Source organism: Theropithecus gelada, chromosome 13 (genome assembly GCF_003255815.1).
Source record: "Theropithecus gelada isolate Dixy chromosome 13, Tgel_1.0, whole genome shotgun sequence".
Classification (NCBI taxonomy): domain Eukaryota; kingdom Metazoa; phylum Chordata; class Mammalia; order Primates; family Cercopithecidae; genus Theropithecus; species Theropithecus gelada.
The window spans coordinates 90,764,596-90,789,566 of record NC_037681.1 but is presented as its reverse complement, the minus strand read 5'-3'; the positions used below and the strand labels follow the sequence as shown (position 1 = coordinate 90,789,566).

At 48.4% G+C, this 24,971-nt stretch overlaps 1 long non-coding RNA gene and 1 pseudogene across 1 annotated transcript; both read left to right on the top strand.

Annotated features, from left to right (window-relative positions):
* The first annotated feature begins 9,098 nt into the window (after positions 1-9,098).
* On the top strand, positions 9,099-12,800 carry LOC112604508 (annotated as a pseudogene).
* Positions 12,801-23,342: 10,542 nt separating this feature from the next.
* LOC112605133 lies at positions 23,343-24,363 on the top strand. Its single transcript, XR_003115358.1, has 2 exons — positions 23,343-23,614; positions 23,930-24,363. It is a non-coding gene; the product is annotated as an uncharacterized LOC112605133 (long non-coding RNA).
* The last annotated feature ends 608 nt before the right edge of the window (positions 24,364-24,971 follow it).

Here is a 24,971-nt window from a genome sequence, read left to right as displayed (position 1 = left end):
CTCGCCCGGCTAGTTTTTTGTAGTTTTTAGTAGAGACGGGGTTTCACCGTGTTAGCCAGGATGGTCTTGATCTCCTGACCTCGTGATCCGCCCGTCTCGGCCTCCCAAAGTGCTGGGATTACAGGCCGGCCTGTACCAGGTACTTTCAATTGCAAGGGACAGAAAGCCAGTTAACCAGCTTGGGCAAAATAGGCATGAATAATAATCTTTTGCTGCTTAATTTGCACATCCCCACCCCTTGACAACTTTAAATACTAGTTAGGCGCACTTAGATGGCCATGTTCCTTAGTGAACTGCTCTGTGACTGGTTTGTGGACACTAAAGTCGAGCTAGACAACCATACTGGGCTGGAGCTGATGTGGCTGGGCCTCAGGACCTGTGGAGCTAGGGTCCATCTGACCCATTTCTGCCTCTCTCTGGGGCTTCATTTGATCTCAGCACAGAGCAGCCCCTCCTGGTAGGAATTCTGGCTCCTGAAGTGCCTGAATGTTGGCTTCCTCACTGGAACAGGACTGACTGCTCCACTCTCTGATCCAAAAGGCAGAACCCCCCCCCCCCCCCCCAAAAAGCACTGATTGGCCTAACAGAGGGGGAGACATTTTTGGTAAGAGAGGTGCTATGCCCCTAAAAGAGAAGGAATAACCACATTGTGTTGTCTACCCTGTATGATTGAGGGGCTGGTTTGTGTCAGCTCCTAAGTGCATCAGACAATGGGGGAAATTGTTGAGAATCCAGGGAGGTGCACAGAGACCTAGAATTTGAATTGGGCTTCAAAGGAGAGGAAGGGTTTGGATAGGTGTGGAGAAGATAAAACTAGATGAGGCATGCCAGGCACAGTGGCTCACGCCTGTAATCCCAGCACTTTGGGAGGCTGAGGTGGGCAGATCACGAGGTCAAGAGATTGAGACCATCCTGGCCAACATGGTGAAACCCCGTCTCTACTAAAAATACAAAAATTAGCTAAGTGTGTTGGCACACGCCTGTAATCCCAGCTACTTGGAAGGCTGAGGCAGGAAAATCGCTTGAACCTGGGAGGCAGAGGTTGCAGTGAGCCAAGATCGCGCCACTGCACTCCACCCTGGCCACAGAGTGAGACTCTGTCTCAAAAAACAAAACAAAACAAAACAAAACAAAAACTAGATAAGGCAAAGGCTTGCCTGAAGAGCAGGAACACTCAAGGAAAGACCGTGGTTGGCCATTCTGAGAAATCCTTCAACCTGAGAATTTGGAGGACATCACTCACAGCTTTTTGACAAAACACACCTGTGGGTGACAGGCAGATGCCTGGTCTAGTAATACCTGACAGGCTCAGAAGAACCACAGGGCCATAAAACACACAGGTGGCAAATCATCCACCCAAAGAGGACTCTACTCAAGCAGTCAAATCTTCCCCGTAGTACCACTCCAGCACAGTATCACAGCCCATCACAATCAGGAATGGAGTTCAGAGTCCCTCCTTTTTTTCTAACTTGACACCCTCTCTACCAAGTCAAGCACAGGCCTAGGAGGACCAGTACAACTGCTGCACCAACTCCTAGCCTCCAGACACCTCTGGGCCAACATCAGTGTTGATCTCATTTCGGGCCTGCCCCACTCTCAGAGTGGTCCTAGAAACTCCCACAGCAACACTCCTCAAACCCCACATCCACCTACCTCCCCACCCATACACATTCCCACATTTACTGTCCATTGCACCCCTCCTCCATCAGTCAATGGGATCTCTAAGGACTGCCCAGCTGCTGCCTCTCCAAGCTAAGCTACCATTTGTAGTCTGGAGAGAACAGCTTAAAACCCTCCATACCCACGCGGCCTGCTGTCTACCACATAGACTGATCATTCTCAGACTGAGTGTATCAATAAGTCAGAGGGACGCCTTCTTAACTCTTCCTCCTCCAGGCAACGTGGCTGGACCCCCCAACATCATGGTCATGATGAGAACAACAACTTGCCACTCCTCCACCCAGAACACTTTGCTTCTAATCTACTACGGCCCTGCCTCTACCAGTACTACTATTGTCTCAACAGATTGCATATATATATATACACACACACACACACTATTTATTTATTTATTTATTTATTTTGAGATGGAGTCCCACTCTGTCACCTAGGCTGGAGTGCAGTGGCGCAATCTCGGTTCACCACAACCTCTGCCTCCCAGGTTCAAGCTATTCTCTTGCCTCAGCCTCCTGAGTAGCTGGGATTACAGGCACACACCACCATGCTTGACTAATTTTTTGTATTTTTGGTAGAGATAGGTTTTCGCCATGTTGGCCAGGCTGATCTCGAACTCCTGACCTCAGGTGATCTGCCTGCCTTGACCTCCTAAAGTGTGCTGGGATTACAGGCGTGAGTTACCACGCCCAGCCAGATTGCTAATATTTAGAAGCTACTTGGGGACCTCCGAAACTCTTAACTCCAAGAACTATCCACCCAAGAGATCTGTAGGCATGCCACCTGACTTTCAAGGTACCAGATGTCATCAGCCCTGTGGCCTTGTGGACCCACTAATTCCCAATCACCTAAATTCATCCCATCTTTCACTGACTGCTGTCCTGGGCTGGAGTCAATGCCCTGCCCTTCCCTCCAGCCCACATGTGCATACGCAAGCACACATCATACATACTCCAGCCCTCATCCAACAGACACTGTTCTGTCAGAACCTCAGCCAGCTCCTCCTATCCCTGGTTCTCCCCTGTCCGAAAATGCCCAGAATATGCCCTCAGCTAGAAGAACCCAGAGAAGTCTCTATACTCTGCTGGAGGGGATGGGCAGGGGTTACTCTCCCCAAGCTCTGTGAATTATAACAACTAGGCACCCTCTAAGTCATAGACAACACAAAAAAGTCAGCCACAGGGGGGCAGCCCTTCTGTCTATTAGTGAATTTTCTCAAGAGATCTGATTACCTGCTTCACCTATTTCTTCTTCGTTTATCTCCCGGATTCTGATTTCCCGGTTTTCCTGTGTGGCAGATCATATTTTCTGACACTCGTAGTATTTTTTTTTTTTTAGACGCAGTTTCGCTCGTGTTGCCCAGGCTGGAGTGCAATGGCACGATCTCGGCTCACCACAACCTCCGCCTGCCGGGTTCAAGCAATTCTCCTGTCTCAGCCTCTCCAGTAACTGGGATTACAGGCATGCGCCACCCATGCCCGGCTAATTGTGTATTTTTAGTAGAGATGGGGTTTCTCCATATAGGTCAGGCTGGTCTCGAACTCCCGACCTCAGGTGATCCGCCTGCTTCCGCCTCCCAAAGCGCGGGGATTGCAGGCGTGAGCCACTGCGCCCAGCCTTGATTTTTTTTTTTTTTAAATCCTCCTTACCGACCTTGCTCCCTGCCTGCCTGACTTCCCATCATCCAGTTCTGCAAGCACCCTTCGCATCTACCGTCCCACCTGCTGTACCAAGGGAGCAGGATCACTTATTTACAACAGCACTTCTCAAACTTTAATGTGCACAGGAATCACCCAGCGACATAGTTAAAATGCATATTCTGATGTAGAAGCTTTATTTTTAAAAATTTTTGAGACAGTTTCGCTCTTATTGCCCAGGCTGGAGTGTAATGGAACAGTTTTGGCCCACTGTAACTGCTGTCTCCCGGGTTCAAGCCATTCTCCTGTCTCAGCCTCCCAAGTAGCTGGGATTACAGGCACCCGCCACCACACCCGGCTAATTTTTGTATTTTTAGTAGAGACGGGGTTTCAACATGTTGGCCAGGGTGGTCTCGAACTCCTGACCTCAGATGATCCACCCGCCTTGGCCTCCCAAAGTGCTGGGATTACAGGTGTGAGGCATCGCACGTGGCCCGATTCAGAAGTTTTAAGAGTGTGATCCAGGATTCTGCATTTCCATCAAGCTTCCAAGTGATGCCTAAAGTCCTGGACAGCAGGGATGCTGCTGGCCTGCAGACTGCACTTATAACAGGTCTAATGCCTGACAGTCAGGTAACGTCCCTCCCACCTTTCACTGTCACTCATGGGGAGGGCCGTGCTGGAGATGGGTGGCACTGGAGATGGGTGGCACTTAACTAGTGGCCAGGGCTTTGTTTCACTCTCTCATGAAATTGCTCCAACTGGTGGGGCACTAGCCTTATTCCTTATAACTAGTTCCCCACTCAGCAGTTCAAGAAGTACAAATGGATTCTGTAGCTCTGTGAATCCCCTGCACAACTCTTCACTGTCTTCCCCACTCCCACCATCTTGCAGGTTGACAGCTTAGAGCCTGGGTTTGAAACCCCAGTCTGCCACACTCTCATGCGCAGCCTTTGGCATGACTCTGAGCCCCCGTTTCCTCCTCTGGATGATTTGAATAGTGATTAGATACCCTGGAGGAATCGCTCATTTTGTCTATTGTTTGACCTTTTCCTCTTCTACCTGGTCCTATAAATTAGACTTGAAGCTGAAAAGTGCTTTTTGTCCCTTCTTAGGAATCCTTGTAGTTAATACCACTGTATACAGTCAGACCACAATTTTGTTTCATGAAAAAGGCTGGAAGTAAACATAATGAAAGGTTAAAGATGCTTGGGGGTGCTAAGAATCATTTTCTACCTATCTTTTCCCTTTTTCCCCCAAGTCTTCTATAATTAACAATATTACCTTGATAGGTTTGAAAACAGTCAAAGTAAAATAAAGGGCATGAAATCAAGCTTCCACCCTCTCCACTGAGAACAGAAGAGAAAGAGAAACGCGCCGACAGCGCCGGGCTGGGGCTGGTCACGCGGCAGCCGCCCCCTCGCCTCCGCCAGATGACGTAAGTCACGTTCTCCTGTCGCCCGCGCCGCCGCTTCCGGGGGCTCGGCCGCTTTGCTTCCACCAGGCGGCGCCGCAGGACGCTCAGTTGCCAATGCCTGCTGCGCAGCCGCCCTGGCGCACCGGACACGTCACCACCTTCGCGTCTTTTCTGGAGAGCGCGGGAATGCGAGCGCTGGAGGGTGGTGACGTCACCGGGGTTCCCCGCGTGGCTCGCAGGGGCGGGGCCAGGGACGTGGCGCGCTGCGGCCCGCCGGGGGATGGGGAGGAGGAGGAGAACGGAGAGGGGGAGGGGAAGGAGGGGGGAGGGGAGACCAGCGGGACGGGGAGGGGCGAGGTGAGTGGCGCCGATGCCTGGTCTAGCCGGGGCTGGTCGGGCCGCGCCCGCCTCGTGACCCACCGTGGGGCTGCGCTGCGGGAAAGGTGCTGACTAGGCGGGCGCGCGAGCTCAGCGGGGAGGGGTGCGGCCGGTCGGCGGCTGGCCGGGCCCCGACTTCCTGGCACCCTGGGCGACCGCTCCCTAGTGCGAGCGGGACCACGCCTGGACCGGGGCCCGCAGGTCCTCCAGGGCAGCGGGGGCGACTTGGGGCACGTGGGCTCGGGCCGCACCTCGAGTTCGAGACCGCGCGGCGCTGCGGTTAAAGAGTCGTAGCGTCCGGAGTCAGGTCCCACCCCACCTGGGATACCGTCGCCCTCCCGCCCCCCGGTCTACGCCCGCCCTGGGCAGCTCCAGCCAGGTCTGGGAGGAGGAGGGCGCGCGCCGGGACGGCCGCCCCTGTCTGCGACTGGTGGCCTGGAGCCCGCGGCTCAGGCTCTCCCCGCCGCGGTTTTTCCCTTTGTACAGCGGGATCCGCTTCGCACACTTAGTCTCCGCCTAGCACATGGTGGGTGTTTTGTCAAAATACGCTGATTTCTTTTCCCCTTCTTCCCCGCCAGTCCCGAGAGCCGGTCTGGAAGGGCACTAACGCCTGGGTAGTCCTTTAAACAAAAGGCTTTGTGTGTTTTGCGTACTGGCTGTTAATAGAAGTTTCCCTTTTCTAGGTGTGAGCTCCGCACCCGCGAGTGGCTTTGGTTAGGAAAAGGTGGCAGAGGGCCCTTCCCTGAACTGATTAGTTGAGCCTGGGACCTGATCAGAATTGAAGGAGGAGTGTTACCAGAATTTTCTCTGTGCCCCTGCACCTGCGTAAGTGCTTATGGCTGGGAGCCCTGTCTAGGGCACACACTACCTTGAGGCGCCCTTCACTTTCTCCTCTTGCTGCCCCTTCCCAGAATCTGGTACCTCATGACATGGCTGTGGTCAAGTCATCGTTCCTGGGATGGTCTGACCCCTGGGGACACGCCAGCCTCCAGGAGCTTATATGAGGCTGGTCTACCAGAGTAGAAAGTGCAAGGCCATCTCCTGGAAGGAGGAACATGAATGAGTCCTGAAGTGCTTGTGTCATGTATCAGGGGTTGTGCTAGATTTTTCACATGAGTGAGCTCATTCGATGCTCACAGCTGTCCTGTGAGCTAGGGGGAATCATCATCCCTCTATGTAGATGAGGAAACTGGTTCCGCCGGTTTAAATAACTCACCTCATATTTCACAGCAGGGAGGTGATAGTTGTAGGGCTTTGACAAGAAAGCGGCAGTACCTGGTCAGACCTTTAGGGTGTGAGACGCTCAGGGCCATCTTGGAGGGTATAGGTGAAAGCATATAACACCGTGGGTTTCCCCCTCTGTCACCCCATTCTCTTGGCCACCCCTGCCATTTATATCAAGGCAAAACCAGTTTGGGTGACAGATGGATAGTGTTTGAGGCAGAAGACCAAAAGGCAAAGACAGGGCAGTTCCTCCCACTCCTCACCCCACACGCACACACTTTGCCTTGGTCATGGATGGGTTAATGGAAGGACTCCTGTGTATCAGACTTGGGCCTTTTTTTAGCACCATCTGGCAGAAGTCACCTCTCCTCACACCTGCTGCTTCTACAAAACATTGCTCACTTGCCAGTCTGCAGTGCAAAAGGCAGAAGTGTGGTGCATGTGTAACTTGGATTCAGTGGACCCCAGAGACAATTGTGTTGTCTGCATTATGTTGCGATTAACAGCCCATAGACACTGCTGTGTTGTATGTGGAACCACAAAAGACAAGACAAAAGCAACAAAAGCAGAAGTACCCTCTCCTTTTAAAATTATCTTGTTGCTGGGCACAGTGTCTCATGCCTGTAATCCCAGCAATTTGGGAGGCCGAGGCGGGCGGATCACGAGGTCAAGATCCAGAACATCCTGACCAACATGGTGAAACCCCGTCTTTACTAAAAATACAAAAATCAGCTGGGCGTGGTGGCGCGTGCCTGTAGTCCCAGTTACTCAGGAGGCTGAGACAGGAGAATTGCTTGAACCTGGGAGGCGGAGATTGCAGTGAGTCAAGATTGCACCACTGCACTACAGCCTGGCAACAGAGGGAGACTCCGTCTCAAAAAAGAAAAAAAAAATCTTGCCTACCGCATTGGATAGAGAAATTCCCAGCAGAAGGCAAACAAATAAGGGTGCAGGCATTTGTCCTTCAAAACCTAGGCGGGCGGATCACGAGGTCAGGAGCCAAGACCACGCCATTGCACTCCAGCCTGGGCAACAGAGTGAGGCTCCGTCTCCAATAAAACAAACAAAAAACCCAGGGCTTTGTAGGTAGATGCTTTTTGGCTTTGAACAAGGCAGGTAGCTTCAGTGTTTCAGATCAAGAGAGTGGATGTAGGTTGAACTGGGCAAATCACTTGAGGTCAGAAGTTTGAGACCAGTGTGGCCAATATGGTGAAACCCTGTCTCTACTGAAAATAAAAACTTTAGCTGGGTGTGGTGGCCTGGCCCAGGGACCCTTTAAATGGGGAGTGAAGCCAGGGGAGGTGGCTCATGCCTGTAATCCCAGCAATTTGGGAGGCTGAGGTGGGAGGATCCCTTGAACCCAGGAGTTCCAGACCAGCCTGGGCAACATGGTGAAACCCCATCTCTGTAAAAGAAAACAAAAAACAAAAACACTAGCCAGCGTGGTGATGCACGCTTGGTAGTCCTAACTACTTGGGAGGCTGAGAGTGAGAGGAAAGCTTGAACCCTGGAGATTAAGGCTACAGTGAGCTGTGATCACACTCCAGCTTGGGCAACAGAGAGAGAGCCTGTCTCTTAAAAAAAAAACAACAAAAAAACGGCAGGGGGAGTGAGTTTTTCTGTTCCTTTCTTTGCTGACAAAGCGGCCCTTTGTGTCACAACATACTTATTGAAACCTGCTGGCCAGGCACAGTGGCTCAAGCCTGTAATCCCAGCACTTTGGGAGGCCGAGGTGGGTGGACCACTTGAAGTCAGGAGTTCGAGACCAGCCTCAACATGGAGAAACCCCATCTCTATAAAAATACAAACTTAGCCGGGCGTGGTAGTGCATGCCTGTAATCCCAGCTACTTGGGAGGCTGAGGCAGGAGAATTGCTTGAACCTGGGAGGTGGAGATTGCAGTGAGCTGAGATGGCGCCATTGCACTCCAACCTGGGCAACAAGAGGGAAACTCTGTCTCAAAAAAAAAAAGCGCCGGGCGCAGTGGCTCACACCTGAAATTCCAGCACTTTGGGAGGGTGAGGCGGGAAGATTACGAGATCAAGAGATAGAGACTATCCTGGCTAACACGGTGAAACCCTGTCTCTACTGAAAATACAAAAAATTAGCAAGGCGTGGTGGTGGGCTCCTGTAGTGCCAGCTACTCAGGAGGCTGAGGCAAGAGAATGGCGTGAACCTGGGAGGCGAAGCTTGCAGTGAGCCGAGATCGTGCCACTGCACTCCAGCCTGGGCGACAGAGCGAGACTCTGCCTCAAAAAAACAAACAAACAAAAAAAAGCCCTGCAAGGCATGGGCCCTTGGGAGCTTTTAGTCTAAAAGGAGAGGGGCTGGAAAGTGGTTGTAATTTAGGTGAAGTCTAAGCAACTGGGTTATAAACCAGTTTGGCAGACTTAACAGGAGGGGTTTGGCCATCCTTGGAAGTATCTATACTTCCAAGTATAGCCCTGGCAGGGCCCAGGGCTAGGGGGAGAACAGGTGAGCTCAGTGAGTTCCTTGGTCAGGCTGCTGCTCCTGTTTCACGAAAGAGGATCTCCTGCCTTAGAGGTGAGACCTGACTTTAGGTTAGTTACTTTTGTTCTAAGTCTGCATTTTACTAAGCAATCCTTAGCCCATGGGGACATCGGCCAGTCAGGCCAATTCAGGCATTCCAGTCCATTTTGAATGTCTATCATTCCTCAGTGTAAGTCAGTAAATTGGCATTTGATTTATATGTCCCTCAACATTGTGTAAACTCTCTAAATAGGTGTTTGAGAGATGAGACCTGTCGTAATGGGCCAGCCTGAAAGTGTAAGTCCCACATCTGGGTCCTTGTTTAAATTCCACGAGGTAAAAAGTGAGGAGCTGCTGAAAAGAGGGGAAAGGGTTGGTGCAGGAAGCCAGCTTTGCTCACATTCAGGAGAATTATATTATCCGCACAAGGCGAAAAGTGCTAAACTGTAGAAGAATGATACGTGCACTGGATGCTGTGAGTTCAGAAGAAGGTGAGATCACTGGGAGATTAAGGGATGGTACCACAGAGGAGTCGAGTAGGACTTGCAAAATGTTTGTGCTATCAGTAGGTGGAGATGCAGGAGATGGAGAGGAACTACCCACTGTTTTGGTGGTTCGCCTCTGGAGCCTACACAGAACATACAGTCATCTGATCTCTTAGGAATTGAGACAATGGAAAGACGTTGTGGCAGGAGAGGGAAGTGGTAGGCCTCAGAGACAAGGAAGGAAAAATCAACTATTTATTCACCAGTTTATTTGTTCAACCTTTATTGAGTATCTTCTATGTGCCAGGCACTGAGCTGGGCCTGGGAATACAGCGATATACAAAACAAAAGCCCTGCCCTCAAAAAGTTTACCTTTTTTTTTTTTTTTTTTGAGACAGTCTGGTGCTGTCACCTAGGCTGGAGAGTAGTGGCGCAATCTCAGCTCACTGCAACCTTCAGGCATGCACCACCATGCCTGGCTAATTTTTTTTGTATTTTTAGTAGAGATGGGGTTTCACCATGTTGGCCAGAGGCTGTTCTTGAACTCCTGACCTTGAGTGATCTGCCAGCCTCAGCCTCCAAAAGTGCTGGGATTACAGATGTGAGCCACCATGTCTGGCCAGAAGTTTACATTCCCATGAGGAAAGAGAGAGAGACAAACAATGAATGAATGATGAACAAATGAATAAGCTGTCTAGTATGTTGATAGTGACAAGTCCTATGGAGAAAATTAAAGCAAGGGGACCGGGCGTGGTGGCTCACACCTGTAATCCCAGCACTTTGGGAAGCCAAGGCAGGTGGATCACGAGGTCAGGAGATCGAGACCATCTTGGCCAACATGGTGAAACCCCGTCTCTACTAAAATACAAAAAATTAGCTGGGGGTAGTGATGCATTCCTGTAATCCCAGTGACTTGGGAGGCTGAGGCAGGGGAATCGCATGAACCCAGGCAGCGGAGGTTGTAGTGAGTTGAGATCGTGCCACTGCACTCCAGCCTGATGACAGAGCAAGAGTCTGTTTCAAAAAAAAAAGAAAAGAAAAAAAGTTAAAACAAGGGGTAGGAGGCAGGAGGAAGTACAGAGGTTTTCCTCTAAATTTTAAATAAATTTTGTGGAAGTGAGTGATATAAAGGTAAAAGGGGGCCGGGTGTGATGGCTCACGCCTGTAATTCCAGTGCTTTGGGAGGCTGAGGCAGGGGGATCACCTTAGGTCAGGAGTTCTAGACCAGCCTGGCCAACATGGTGAAACCCCGTCTCTACTAAAAATACAAAACTTAGCCAGGCATGGTGGCAGGTGCCTGTAATCCCAGCTACTCAGTAGGCTGAGGCAAGAGAATTGTTTGAACCCGGGAGGTGGAGGTTGTGGTGACCCGAGATTGTGCCATTGCACTCCAGCCTGGGCAACAAGAGGAAACTCCGTCTCAAAAAAAAAAAAAAAAAAGGTAAAAGGGACACAAAATCTTTGTGATCATTTTCTGTGAGTTGGGGTAGCTAGCTGACCAGGTTGTGTCCCAGAAGATAAAGCGTGTTTGTGAATATGACTCACTCCCTGGGGAAAAATAAGCCAAGATCTCCAAAGGAGGTATTTTCTCTGAAAGCCAGAAAAGCCAGTTGCAATGATAGAGCAAAATGGATTTTATCCTAGACCCCAAATATAAACACTATATAGTTCTAAGAAAATAACAGTGTTGACGTGGTGAGATGTGATAGATATAAGTACAGAAAAGGAAGGAGCTGAAGACTCACTTTTCTCGGCTCCTTTTCCTGCCCAGCGGGTGGAGGCTGGGCAGGGGGGAGGGGAGGAAGCCAGGTCATGAGATGGTGTGGCTGTGGAATCTGTGGAGACCACGTGTGTTTCCTCAGGAGATTCTCTGTTCACAGATACAGGTATGAGTCTGGAGGGACTACAAGTTGAGGTCTCAGGCTGACCACCTAGCTCTCCACGGCACTATTTTTTGAACCAAGAGTTTCAGAGCTATAAAGTTTATGCCAGAGATGAAATCGGGACACACAAAAATTTGGCATTCTGAAGACATTTTGATGGTTTATGAGAATCATGGGCTAGAATAGCAGAAGGAAATAAAAGTTTGTGGTTGAGGAGTAAAGATCAAATATGGGACAGTAGGAATGCTAGTGTTAACAGATAGTATCCATTGTAACCTACCTAAGAGAGACAGCAGGCTCCCAAGAATTTGCACTGGCCGGGTGCGGTGGCTCACGCCTGTTATTCCAACACTTTGGAAGGCCAAAGCTGGAGGACTGGTTGAGCCTAGGAGTTCGAGAATAGTCTGGGTAACATAGTAAGACCCTGTCTCTACAGAAAAATACAAAAATTAGCTGGGCATGGTGGCGCACACCAGTAGTACCAGTTACTTGGAATAACGGTACCTGTTATTCCAGCACTTTGGAAGGCTAAAGCTGGAGGATTGGTTGAGCCTAGGAGTTTGAGACTAGCCTGAGTAACATAAGACCCTGTCTCTACAAAACATACAAAACTTAGTTGGGCATGGTGGCACACGCCAGTAGTACCAGTTACTTGGGAGGCTGAGGAGGGAGGATTGCTTGAGCCCAGGAGGTTGAGACTGCAGTGAGCCGTGATTGCACCACTGCACTCCAGCCTCCAGTGACAGAGCAAGACCTTGTCTCAAAAAAAAAAAAAAAAAAAAGGCTCTAACAGCCATTGCAGTACATTGAGCTCCATAGAGACAGCGCTGGGGCAAGTGAGAACCGGACGGGCACTGGGCGACTCTGTGCCTCACTGAGGAGAAATAACTAAACGTGGGCAAAGAGATCCTAAGAAGCCGAGAGGCAAAGTGTCATCATACGCATTTTTTTGTGCAAACTTGTTGGGAGGAGCATAAGAAGAAGCACCCAGATGCTTCAGTCAGCTTCTCAGAGTTTTCTAAGAAGCGCTCAGAGAGGTAGAAGACCATGTCTGCTAAAGAGAAAGGAAAATTCGAAGATATGGCAAAGGCGAACAAGGCCCATTATGAAAGAGAAATGAAAACCTATATCGCTCCCAAAGGGGAGACAAAAAAGAAGTTCAAAGATCCCAATGTGCTCAAGGGGCCTCCTTTGGCCTCTTCCTGTTCTGCTCTGAGTATGGCCCAAAAATCAAAGGAGAACATCCTGGCCTGTCCATTGGTGATGTTGCGAAGACACTGGGAGACATGTGGAATAACACTGCTGCAGATGACAAGCAGCCTTATGACAAGAAGGCTGCGAAGCTGAAGGAAAAATATGAAAAGGAAATTGCTGCATATCGAGCTGAAGGAAAGCCTGATACAGCAAAAAAGGGAGTTGTCAAGGCTGAAAAAAGCAAGAAAAAGAAGAGGAGGAAGATGAGGAAGATGAAGATGAAGAAGATGATCATGATGAATAAGTTGGTTCTAGCGCAGTTTTCTTTTCTTGTCTATAAAGCATTTAACCCCCCTGTACACAACTCACTCCTTTTAAAGAAAAAAATTGAAATGTAAGGCTGTGTAAGATTTGTTTTTAAACTGTGCAGTGTTTTTTTTTGTATAGTTAACATACTACCAAATGCATCTTTAGATAGCCCTGTCCTGGTGGTATTTTCAATAGCCACTAACCTTGCCTGGTACGGTATGGGGGTTGTAAATTGGCATGGAAATTTAAAGCAGGTTCTTGTTGGTGCACAGCACAAATTAGTTATATATGGGGATGGTAGTTTTTTCATCTTCAGTTGTCTCTGATGCAGCTTATACAAAGTAATTGTTCTGTTAACTGAATACCACTCCGTAATCGCAAAACAAAAAAAAAAGTTGCAGCTGTTTTGTTGATATTGTGATATTCTGAATGCTTCTAATAGGTTTTTTTAATTAAAAATTAAAAGGCCGGATGTGGTGGCTCATTTCTGTAATCCCAGCACTTTGGGAGGTGAAGTGGGCGGATCATTTGACGTCAGGAGTTCGAGACCAGGCTGACCAACATGGTAAAACCCCATGTCTACTAAAAATATTTTAAAAATTAGCCAGGCGTGGTGGCTTATGCCCTGTAGTCCCAGCTGCTCAGGAGGCTGAGGCAGATGAATTGCTTTAACCCAAGAGATGGAAGTTGCAGTGAGCCAAGATCGCGCTACTGCATTCCAGCCTGGGCGACTGAGAGACTCTAAAAAAAAAGTGCTCTATAGATGTTTATTCAATGAGTGAATAAATGCATTAATGAATGGATGGGTGGTCTGTCTAATCCTGAGCTTGCCATGACAAGCCTGGAGAACAGAGATCTAGCCTATACCCTCCTTTTAATGGATTCCCCTTCATTGTAGGGTTTCCGCAAGGAGACAACTACTGTTCAAAGTATAGCCTTATACTGTTCTGCTGAACTGATCTGCTTACACCTTACACTGTTCAGTAGCGGATGGTGAGGCGTTTAAAGGCAATCTTCAGTCACCAACAAAATAGGGCCTACTATTTATGTGGTAATGCTTGTACACTGAGTTTGTCACGTCCTTATGACAAATTTGGACCAAGGTTGTTGGTCTGAGACAAGACCCAGTCTGCCCAGAAACTGCCTGGGGCCTTCCCCAGCCCAGATTCCTTGAGTCAGTTCATGCCCCCATGTTCCTGCGATTCTCTTTGCCTGGAAGAAAAACTCCCCATCATTAATGGGAATGGGTGATTTTCTACTTGCTTTTGAGCTCTATTTTATAAGCTGACAGTTTTCTGAGATTCCCAGGGACAAAATGTAGCAGTTTCCCATCTGTGGGTTATCTTACATTTTTAAGTGGCAGACCTGTGTTTCAAGCCAGGATGTCCTGACAGGAAACCTGAATAATATATTGCTCTTTCTTCCTGCTGGTGTGTTTTGGGTGGATGTGTGGGAGCCACAAACGTGCAGTAGCTTCTTGCTGCTTCCAACAGTCTGTGGTGTTCATTATCTTCTGGTTGGGGTTTTCCTTTGAGAATAGGCCAGCAAGGAATGAATGTGGAGGTATGTTCCTGGTAACGCTGTGCGTGTGTAATGGGGAGTGAGCATGCTGCCTCCACGGAGTCTTCTGCTCCGTGTGCCTAGTGAATTGAACAACGCTCAAGGGAAGACATGTTCTGGCCCAGCATTCTCTGGGGAGTATATGGCATGGTTCTAGACACCTGAATCTCTGCCAAGCTCAGTGTCTCTCAAAATGACTTGCTTTTAGACTCACATTTGATTTGAGCAAAATCTTTCACTGAACACACCTGGCAGACATCTCAAATTTCCTGCACATTAGCCAAGGAATTTTAGCTAATGAAAGCTGAAAGCTATGACACTGTTATGACAAAATTAATACCCTGAAAGGCTAATTAATCTTATATGAATTACATTACCTAGAGTTTGAACTTTGGCCATTATCTTTGCAGTATAAAAGCTATTTCCCCAAAACCTTAAAAAAGAGAGAAAAAAAACCCATTCCCATAAATCATATTTCCAACCCATAACTCACCATGAAAATGTCCACAACACAGTGATATAATTGATACCTTGCAAATGGCTTTTTAAAAACAAAACCAATTAGGCCAGGCACTAATGACCCGGCTTGATGACCTGAAGGTATCCTAACATGGCTGTTAGAGATTTAAGGGCAGAGGCTGAGTCTCGGTGTTTGTTTCTGTCCGGAGCACAGGGCCTCAGACAGTGATGGATACATATTGGGTGTTGATTAACAAGTCCCTGAATTACTGAATGGAAATTTACTGGTGCTCACTGCACCACTAGACTCCACACACAAATAGACCTGCCCCGTGGGATTCTTCACAACAGCAAATATTTTATGAGCGCTGTCACTCCAAGTTGATTGGATGGACAAAGTGAAACCACAGAATTGGGCTTTAAAACCAAATAGGTTTACTCTGCTAAATTTTACAACTGGGATCTTCTGCTCTGGGTGGAGGCTTGGACAAAATAACTTCAAATTTGAGGTTTGTAGTTCTATGAAAAGACAGGGTTTTTTTGTTTGTTTGTTTGTTGTTTTTGTTTTAAGACAGATGAACCCAGCAGGCAAGCTGGCAGGAAGTCTGACTGCAGTACTTGCCTGAGAGGATGACACAGGCCAAATGAGAGAGAAGGAAAACAACGAGGCAGCCAGAGCTAGTAAAGCACTTTGCAAAGTAGCTGCAGAGCTTTCCAGGATTTTCTGGAAAAAGGAAGAAAAGGAGAGTAAAGGGCAGGAAGAGGATTGGTTAACAACTGGATTCAGAAATGCCGACGAGTGGATTTGCCTCTTGGTTTTGTTTCTCTAAGTCAGGGATAAGGAAAGAGGGTACACTTGGCCTGGCGCTGCCTGCTGGCAGGGCTCCCTTCCCCAGTCTGTGCTGAAGCCATCCTTAGAGCTGCCAGGGTGTCCCGAGGCCTGCTGCCCTGTGCAACTCATTGGAAAAGGGGACAGACTACCCTCCAAAGATGTCTAAGGCACATGGTACAGTGGAAGGAAGGGACAGCAGCTTTGTTTAATGTCACGTTGCTTAAAAAATGTTTATATGCATTTGCTTTTTTGAACAGGTAGTTTATATGGTTCAAAACTTAAAAAAAAAATGAAAAGATGTACATGTCTCCTGTCCCTGTCCCCCAAATGCCCAGTTCCCCTACCCTAAATAGATAACCCTGTTATAAGGTTTTTATTTATCCTTCTAACATTGTTTTTCTGCACATACAAGCTAAAACAAATCTATACCCTTCCTTACTCCATTTTAACATAAATGGTGCCAGTCTGTACACGTTCTACACGTTTGTTGGGTTTTTCCCCCACTTTAACACTCTATCTTGGTGTCATTTCCTTATTGGTATATGACAATATCCTCATTTTTATCTATCTTTGTGGCTGCAGAGTATTACATTGTATGGACGTACTGTAATTTAACTGGTTCCCATCGAGGGGTGTTTAGGTGTTTCCAGTCTTTTGGCATTACAAATAAAAGCATGGACTTTAGAGACATGTGCTTTCAAACCCCAGTCCCGACGTCTACTAGATGATTGACAATGGGTCTTAATTGCCCCCTCTGTAAAGAGGAATTTTTTGTTTGTTTGAGACAGAGTTTTGCTCTTGTTGCCCAGGCTGGAGTGCAATAGCGCGATCTCAGCTCACCGCCTCCTGGGTTCAAGCGATTCTCCAGCCTCAGCCTCCCGAGTAGTTGGGAGTACAGGCATGTGCCACCATGCCTGGCTAATTTTGTATTTTTAGTAGAAACGGGGTTTTGTCATGTTGGTTAGGCTGGTCTGGAACTGCTGACCTCAGGCGATCCACCCCCCGGCCCCTCAAAGTGTTGGGATTACAGGCATGAGCCACCACGCCTGGCCAGGAATTATTTTATGTTTATTTCACCTGTCCCTTAACATTGCTGTGAAAGACTCATATACAAAGAACTTGAGAAATCCTAGGTGCTCAGTGAAAACAATATACCTTACAATGAAGCATATTCAAATTTATTCTTGAAAAAGAGAATACTGATCAGGAGCCCTGGCTCATGCCTGTAATCCCCATGCTTTGGGAGGCCAAGGTCTCAAGAAGGACTGCTTGAGACAGGAATTCAAGACCAGACTGAGCAACAGAACAAGACCCTATCTCTTCAAAAGTAAAAATAAAAAAACTAGCCAGGCATGGTGGCACATGCCTGTAATCCCAGCTACTTGGGAGGCTGAGGCAGGAGGATCTCTTGAAACCACTACTGCACTCCAGCCTGGGTGAAAGAGCAAGACCCTGCCCCCCCAAAAAATGTGTTTGATTGTTTTTTGAGACAGTCTTGCTCTGTCACCCAGGCTGGAGTGCAGTGATGCAATCTCGGCTCACTGCAACCTCTGCCTTCTGGGTTCAAGTGATTCTCCTGCCTCAGCCTCTCGACTAGCTGGGATTACAGGTGTGCAACACTACACCTGGCTAATTTTTGTATTTTTAGTAGAGAGGGCATTTTGCCAGGAGGTGGAGGTTGCAGTGAGCCGCGATCATGCCACTGCACTCCAGCCTGGACAACAGAGCAAGACTCCGTCTCAAAAAAAAAAAAAAATGTGGCTCCTGAAAAATTGTTAACATGATTTACTTTATATTTCTATTGACAGCATCTTCTATCCACTTTCCTACATAATCATCCTTCACTTGGGTGAAGACAGTCTCTGTGATCACCTGAGTTTTCTCCTCTCCAGTTATGTCACACTGCTTGTGCCTTTTTAAAAATTATTTATTTATTTGTTTGTTTGTTTATTTATTTATTTTTTTGAGACGGAGTCTGGCACTGTTGCCCAGGCTGGAGTGCAGTGGCACAATCTCGGCTCACTGCAAGCTCCGCCTCCCGGGTTAACACCATTCTCCTGCCTCAGCCTCCGTAGAAGCTGGGACTACAGGCGCCCACCACCACACCTGCCTAATTTTTTTGTATTTTCAGTAGAGATGGGGTTTCACCATGCTCTCCAGGATGGTTTCCATCTCCTGACCTTGTGATCTGCCCGCCTCGGCCTCCTAAAGTGCTGGGATTACAGGTGTGAGCCACTGTGCCTGGCCTACGCCTTTTATTTTTTATTTTATACTTTTTTTCAGACGGGTCTCACTCTGTCGCCAGGCTGGAGTGCAGTGGCGCAATCTCGGCTCACTGCATCCTCCGCCTCCCAGGTTCAAGCAATTCTCCTGCCTCAATCTCCTGAGTAGCTGGTACTACAGGCATGCACCACCACGCCCAGCTAATTTTTGTATTTTTGGTAGACAGGGTTTCACCATGTTGGCCAGGATGGTCTCAATCTCTTGACCCTGTGATCTGCCCGCCTCGGCCTCCCAAAGTACTGGAATTACAGGTGTGAGCCACCACACCTAGCCTGCTTGCTCCTTTCAAATCTGTTAATAAAGTGAAACCTCCTGAATTGAGATCATCCCAGGACCTCACTGCCTTGAACATGCTCAGTTCCCTCCACTCTTCCTCACAGATGATTTCTCATAGGACCAAATTTTGTCATCCTTGTTGTCCACATCTCAATATTCTCCAGGTTATGGCTATCTCTATCCCTCTTGCCCTCCAAAATGAGACCACAGGCGGGGCACAGTGGCTCACGCTTGTAATCCCAACACTTTGGGAAGCCAAGGCAGGCAGATCGCTTGAGCCTAGAAGTTGGACATCAGCCTGGGCAATGAAGTGAGACCCCTTCTCTACCAAAAAAAGAAAAAAAGAAAAGAAAAAAAAGAAAGAAAGAAAAGGAAAATACATATATATCTATATATAGAGAGAGAGATTTTTTTTTCCTTGAGATGGAGTCTTGCTCTTTCACTCAGGCTGGAGTGCAGTGGTGCGATCTCCACTCACTGCAAGCTCCGCCTCCCAGGTTCAGGCCATTCTCCTGCCTCAGCCTCCGGAGTAGCTGGGACTACAGGTGCCCGCCACCACGCCTGGCTAATTTTTTGTATTTTTAGTAGAGACGGGGTTTCACCATGTTGACGACGATAGTCTCGATCTCCTGACCTCGTGATCCGCCCGCCTCAGCCTCCCAAAGTGCTGGGATTACAGGCATGAGCCACCGCGCCCAGCCTGAAAATAAATTTTAACAAAAGGGGAGACACAATCCTCCAGAGAACCATTGCAGATGTCCCAGAAAGGTGATGCTCCCAAGTGCACAGGGACAGAAAGTAGACTGGTGGTTGCCAGGAGCTGGGTAGAGGGGAATGAGGGAGGAGTTGTTTCATGGGTACAGAGTTTCAGCTTAGGATGATGGCAGAGTTCTAGAGATGGATGATGGTGGTGAGTGCACAACCATGTGACTATATTTAGTGCCACTAAACTGTACACTTAAACAATTGGTTAAAATAGGGCCGGGCACGGTGGCTCACGCCTGTAATCCCAGCACTTTGGGAGGCCGAGGCAGGCGGATCACGAGGTCAGGAGATCGAGACCATCCTGGCTAACACGGTGAAACCCTGTCGTACTAAAAAATACAAAAAAATTAGCCAGGCGTGGTGGTGGGCACCTGTAGTCCCAGCTACTCGGGAGGCTGAGGCAGGAGAATGGCATGAACCCGGGACACGGAGCTTGCAGTGAGCCGAGATTGTGCCACTGCACTCCAGCCTGGGTAACAGTGCCAGACTCTGTCTCAAAAAAAAAGAAAGTTTTCCCTGACTGGAAAATGCATGCTGCCTTGCGGCAGAGTCCTGGGCATCTGTGAGGGCCTGCACTGACCTCTGAAGTATCTCTATGTCCGAGAGCGTGCAACAATAAATAGCAAATAAAAACATCATGACAGGTTGAGAGATAGACTGCAGAAAAAAAATTAAAGAGCTTTTTTCCTCCTTTTATGAGAAAGGGGCCCATATTTTCATTTTCCCCTGGGTCCCGAAAATTATGTAGCCAATCCTGCTGGCAGATAAAACATTCCTGAAGGAGGTAGCTAGACGTCTAAGAATATTCTGGGGGTACTGTGGCTTAAGTATGTCAGCCCTGTCCAAATGTAGAACAATGCTGGGGGCTATTTCAAGCTACGTGAAATGTCAACACCTGTGGTAAAGGACTATTAGCAAAGCTAATGTGCAGAGTCTGCACACAGGACAAGGAAAAAGTCAACTTGCTAGGAGAGGTTTGTTGGCTGTTGAGCTTTATCTGGACAAGGGAAAAAATGGGTAGAAAAGGCTCTGGCTAGTTCCTCCTTGAACCAAGAACTCAGCTCTTTTCTCCAGATAGTCTGTGGTCAGATCTAACAATGGAAACTTCAGGAAATCTTGATTTAAAAAGAGAAGGGATCTCCCCACACCTTCTTCAATATTAGGTGTCACCAAATTCTGGCTGTTGATCTGTTAACAACAACAAAAAATGTCTTTTGTTTATTTTTATGTCTGATTCCAAGGAGAGTTGAACCTATTTAAAGTGGGTCTTGCTTTAAAAAAAAATCACTTCAGATGTTTGTTTCTTTTGAATTTTCTATTGGTATTCATTTTCTTATTTATTTGCAAGCACTTCCTACATAGCAAGAATAACAACATTTTGTTTTCATATGTGTTGCAAATAGGTTTTCCCGGTTTGCCTATTGTTTTTTAATCTTGCCCCTTTGGAATACTCCCAAGCCACATCATCTGACGAGAATGGAGGTCACCCTAACAGTGATACTGCAATATCACTAATTCAATAACCACTGAATTTACTGCTAATAATCACCAACATTTACTGAACATGCACCATATGCTTCATGTGCCATTAATTCACAAAATTACCCTATAAAGTAGGTACTATTTTTAGTTTCATTTTACAGATGAAGAAACAGAAATAGGAGAGGCTAAGTAGTGTGTCTAGTCACACAGCCTAGTAAGGGATGGAATGTGGGGCTTGAACCCAGCCCTGACCCTTAAGTCCAGTTTCTAACCCTGCACTGTCCAATACAGTGGCCACAGGTAGCTATAGAGCACTTGAAATGTAGCCAGCCTGATTTCAGAGACCAAATATAAAAATAAGAATGTGAGATATTTCATTATTAAACATTTTTTTTTCAACAGGGTCTTGCTTTGTCGCCTAGGCTGGAGTGCAGTAGTGTGAACACAGCTCACTGCAGCCTCAACTTCCTGGGTTCAAACGATCCTCCCACCTCAGCCTCCTGAGTAGCTGGAACCACAGGTGTGTGCCACCATGCCCAGCCTCTCATTATTAATTTAAAAATTGGGGGCCGGGCGCGGTGGCTCACGCCTGTAATCCCAGCACTCTGGGAGGCCGAGGCAGGCAGATCACGAGGTCAGGAGATTGAGACCATCCTGGCCAACATGGTGAAACCCAGTCTCTACTAAAAGTACAAAAAAAAAGAAAATTAGCTGGGCATGGTGGCAGGCGCCTGTAGTCCCAGCTACTCGGGAGGCTGAGGCAGGAGAATGGCGTGAACCCGGGAAGCGGAGCTTGCAGTGAGCTGAGATCGCGCCACTGTACTCCAGCCTGGGAGACAGAGCGAGACTCTGTCTCTAAATAAATAAATAAATAAATAAATAAATAAATATTGGCCAGGTGTGGTGGCTTAACGCCTGTAATCCCAGCACTTTGAGGGGCTGAGGCAGGCATATCACCTGAGGTCAGGAGTTTGAGACCATCCTGACCAACATGGTGAAACCCTGTCTGTACTAAAAATACAAAATTAGTCCCGCATGGTGGTGTGCCTGTAATCCCAGCTACCTGGAAGGCCAAGGCAGGAGAATCGCTTGAACCTAGGAGGTTGCAGTGAGCCAAGATCACACCACTGCACGCCAGCCTGGGCAACAAAGCAAGACTCTGTCTCAAAAAAAAAAAAAAAAAATGTGACTACTGAAATTTTTTTTAACATGATTCCTTTTATATTTCTTTTTCTTTCTTTGAGATGGAGTCTTGCTCTGTCACCCAGGCTGGAGTGCAGTGGCCGGATCTCAGCTCACTGCAAGCTCCGCCTCCCGGGTTCACGCCATTCTCCTGCCTCAGCCTCCCGAGTAGCTGGAACTATAGGCACCCACCACCTCGCCCGGCTAGTTTTTTTTTGTATTTTTTAGTAGGACGGGGTTTCACCGTGTTAGCCAGGATGGTCTCGATCTCCTGACCTCGTGATCCGCCCGCCTCGGCCTCCCAAAGTGCTGGGATTACAAGCTTGAGCCACTGCGCCCGGCCCCAATTCCTTTTATATTTCTATTGACAGCATCTTCTATCTACTTTCCTACATAATCATCCTTCACTTGGGTGAAGACAGTCTGTGTGATCGCCTGAGTCTTCTCTTCTCCAGTTATATCACAAGGCTTGCTCCTTTCAAATCTGTTGATTAACTGAAACCTCTTTGCTTCCTGGTTTTGGTTTTCTTAGGTGAATTGAGATCATCCCAGGACCTCACTGCCTTGAACATGCTCAGTTCCCTCCACTCTTCCTCACAGATGATTTCTCATAGGACCAAATTTTGTCACCCTTGTTGTCCACATCTCAATATTCTCCAGGTTATGGCTATCTCTATCCCTCTTGCCCTCCAAAATGAGACCACAGGCGGGGCACAGTGGCTCACGCTTGTAATCCCAACACTTTGGGAAGCCAAGGCAGGCAGATCGCTTGAGCCTAGAAGTTGGACATCAGCCTGGGCAATGAAGTGAGACCCCTTCTCTACCGAAAAAAAGAAAAAAAAAAGGAAAAGAAAGAAAAGAAAATAAATTTTTTAAATAGGGGAGACACAATCCTCCAGAGAACCATTGCAGATGTCCCAGAAAGGTGATGCTCCCAAGTGCACAGGGACAGAAAGTAGACTGGTGGTTGCCAGGAGCTGGGTAGAGGGGAATGAGGGAGGAGTTGTTTCATGGGTACAGAGTTTCAATTTAGGATGATGGCAGAGTTCTAGAGATGGATGATGGTGGTGAGTGCACAACCATGTGATTATATTTAGTGCCACTAAACTGTACACTTAAACAATTGGTTAAAATAAGTTTTATGTTGTGTACATATTACCACAAATACAATAAAATAAATGAAGTTCTCATACGTGAAAAGATTATGCTAAGCGGCTGGGCGTTGTGGCTCACACGCCTGTAATTACAGCACTTTGGGAGGCTGTGGCGGGAGGATCGTTTGAGTTCAGGAGCTGGAGACCAGCGTGGGCAACATGGCGAAACCTCATCTCTACCAAAGGTATAAAAATTAGCTAGGCAGTGGTGGCGGCGCGCCTGTAGTCCCAGCTATTCGGGAGGCTGAGGTGGAAGGATCACTTGAAACCCAGAGGTGGAGGTTGCAGTGAGCCGAGCGCCACTGTGCTCCAGCCTGGGCGACAGAGCGAGACCCTGTCTCAATTAAAGAAAAAAAATAATAAATAAAAAACATTATGCTAAGCAAAATAAGACTGACACAGAAGGACAAGTATTACATGATTCCACTTACACAAAATGCCTATAATAGGTAAATTCATTAGACAATTAGAAAGTGTATCAGAGGAGGTTGGGGGGATGCTGAGGGAAGGGGAAAAGAAAAAAGAAAATCAAGGGGTGGGAAGCAAATGGCTACAGGGTAGAAGGGGAGTGGGCTGCCGCTTGGGTGTGTGGATGTCAGGGGGAGACGGGACAGGGGAGTCAGGTCCTGCGCGCAGGGGCCTCTGCGCTCCCGCGGGACGCAGCTGTCTTTGTCTGGGGTGGCGGCAGCGTGGCAGGAGCGAGGGGCGCCCCGACCCGTCCCCTTCGCCCTCCAAGACCCCTGCCGACTCCAGCCCGTCCCTGTCTCACCCTCTTTATTTAAGAAAGAGCGGAGAGACTGTAAATGACCCTGAGCAGCGTAGCGGCGAGCAGGGCCCCTGGGGCACCCCACAGGCGTCATCCTGGCCGCGTGAGCGCCGAGCTCGGGCACCGGGTGGTTTGGCGTGCTTGTGCACTTGCTCCGTTTTCTCTGTAAGTACTAAGGATTCCCCCGCCGCCCTCTTCCTCATTTTCCACCATCCCAATTTACACTAGCATTAGTATTTACTTCCGTAATTTCCCCATGTCCATGTAACATCACACACACACACACACACACGTTTGCTTTTGTTTTCCAAAATGGCAGCTTCTAGTAGGCACTTCTCTTTGTCTTGCTTTTCTAGTACACTGTGGAACCCCAAATCCCAGCTGGGATTCACTCTTCTCTAATGGCTGAACATTCATCCGGGGCATGAAGGCAGCTCAGTTCATTTCATTATTCCTTTGTTTCCTCTATTTTGCCACCAGAAACTGCCGCGATGAATGTCAGTCCCCAGAGCCGGAACCGTTCCCGGTTTTCTCCACTTGGATCTGAGAACTCTGACCCTCCAGCCCGGCGAGCTCTTTGCCAGGGTGACAGGAGGAAATGTCCCCGCATCCGTGCCTGCTTTCCCAGATGGGACCCTCCAGCAGTCCCCTCCACTGCCCTTGCTCCCTCCTAACCACTTCCCCCCAGCGACCGCGGAAGGCGCTTCCTCCCCCGCAGCGCGAGCCCCAAGCTCCTCTAGCGCCCCAGCTCTCCCCGCCCCCCTCCCGACCTTGTTTCATATGACCCCTCCCCCGCACATACTCAATTTCATCTTCCCAAGGCGCCCACTCTCCACATCCTGAGGAAAAAAAGAGCCGGCTGCTGTTCTATGTTATTGTCATACTTCTTTCCTCCCGAGCACTACACAACTTGAACAACTTTTTTTTTCTTTTTTTGAGACAGGGTCTCACACTGTCGCCCAGGCTGGAGTACAGTGGCATGATGATGGCTCACTGCAGCCTCGCCCTCTCTGGACTCAGGTGATCTTCCTGCCTCAGCTTCCCAAGAAGCTGATACTACGGTCGCGTGCCATCACTATCGGCTAATTTTATTGTTATTATTTTTTAACCACAGGGTCTCGCTATGTTGCCCAGGCTGGTCTCGAACCCCTAGGCTCAAGGGATCCTCCTGCCTTAGCCTCCCAAAGCGCTGAGATTACAGGCGTGAGCCACCGCGTCCCGTAGTAAATACTATTCCAAGGAAACGGCACCTGAGTTTGAGATTAATCAGGTTTACTGCAGGGAAGGAGCATTGGCCCGGGTGGCCAGAGGCAAGGGTACGAACCGACCCTGCCCTTCTCCCTGCCTGGTTCTGCCTTCAGCAAATTGTTCCACACATCTCTGGTTTCCTCCCCACATGATTCCAAGGCCCTGCTGGCTCTAGCCTCTGTGAGGCTAGAATTACAATTCCATTCCTCCCTAGCCACGCCCCATCTCTTGCTCCCTGTGCTGGCGCTTTCCCCAATCAGCCACACTTTCCTTT